This window comes from Stegodyphus dumicola, chromosome 10 (assembly GCF_044657685.1).
Source record: "Stegodyphus dumicola isolate Sdum_Otavi_A_Nest chromosome 10, ASM4465768v1".
NCBI classification, from domain to species: Eukaryota; Metazoa; Arthropoda; class Arachnida; order Araneae; family Eresidae; genus Stegodyphus; species Stegodyphus dumicola.
In genome coordinates this window covers 103,719,494-103,721,086 of record NC_140777.1, presented here as the reverse complement: position 1 = coordinate 103,721,086, position 1,593 = coordinate 103,719,494, and positions in this window count along the sequence as shown.

Here is a 1,593-nt window from a genome sequence, read left to right as displayed (position 1 = left end):
CTTTTGCATTGTTTTCTTATGGAATAACCGTATTACACTCGCTTATCATGTTTTCCCCCATTCTGACTTAGATTTCTTAAATATTCACATAAGCATCAATCATGCTTGCTTTTGGATACCAATGTAATTAATTATTAAAGCACGTTTTCAAACGAAAAATTTCATAAAGTATAAAATATTGTTGTTCAGCCTAGAGAATTTTTACGTTATAAACATACAAAGCAATAATTATTCTTAAAATTTAAAGTTTGGGAATTTAACGTCAGATGGTTTGCTTAAAATATGTATCATTGGAAGATAATTGTATTATATTTTTATGAAAAAGCAATGATAAAGTAGAACGCATTTATTATAAGAATTTTCTAAAATATTTTGGATACTGTTTTAGTATCAGGAACGGAGTCGGCGTTTTGCTAAACTCACTAAGAGATTGGTTGATATGAAGTTACTAATGTTTCCTTTTAAAATCAATACAATGTTTACTTTTTTCTCAAATGTAAAAGAATGCCTTTTAAAAATTGGCAACAAAAATGCAAATTCTAAAGATACAACGGCTCATCGTGTTTTTAAAATTACTGTGCCATATTAGCAAAATCTTGGACGAAAATTTTGGACTCACTTTTAATAATCAAACATCTTCCATTCAGTTTCTTCAGGAACTGGGAATTATTTAGCCTGAACGAAAGTACACCAAAAAAAAAATTGAAGCTCGACTTTGGTTTGAAGGAAGTACCGACATGGATGTATGAAGATTTGATATGCCGAGGGAAAAAAAGAAGAAAACTGCGTTCTCAAAATTCGTTTGAAGGATTGAGAACCAGTTCTTAACGGCAATTCGTTTCCTTTATGCATGGTGTTTAAAATTAATTTCCATTGAAATTTGTTAGTATTAACTTGATATGAATCTGTTGTTGACTAGAACAGTTATATTAAGAAAGTATATGGCCATGCATTAGTTTCTAGACTGCCAGTTAAAATAGATCGTATACTAGTAATATTATCGAAGCTGACAAAAGTCTGTTTTCGCGTCGAAAGAGCAACGTTGGTCATGTCATTCCGCTCTAGTTAGTTTGTAGCAGGATTTGCTTAGAAACAAAAGAATGTTTTTTAGCTACTATGCCTAACCGCGCTGCCGAAACTTTGCTTAAAGTTACTGAAGAAAATGTTAATGATGGCACTATAACATACTCAGAAATATAGAGAGAGTATAACAGTGAAGAATAAAAAGAGGCTGAAATTGAGCATTTGTGCCTCAATCATAAACTTATTGTTATTGATCCCAAAACTGGTTGTCTTAGCAAAATATTGAAATGTTACGTTAACGCGGCACGACCCTAACCAATTAGATTCTTATTTAATTGAATTTATGTGGTGGCAGCAGTAAGGCAAATACATTTTCAGATATTGTAAATGATATCTATCTCTGCTTTAATCTTAATTCTCTAATCGAACGTTTTTATTTATTTATTATTATTTCTTTGTCAAGTTGTTTACGTTACATTTTTACGAATATCTGTTATGTCATTTCTCTTCAACTTAACCGCATCGTAAATATTTTGAAAATTATTTTTATGCTTCAAGTTTTTCGGCAAA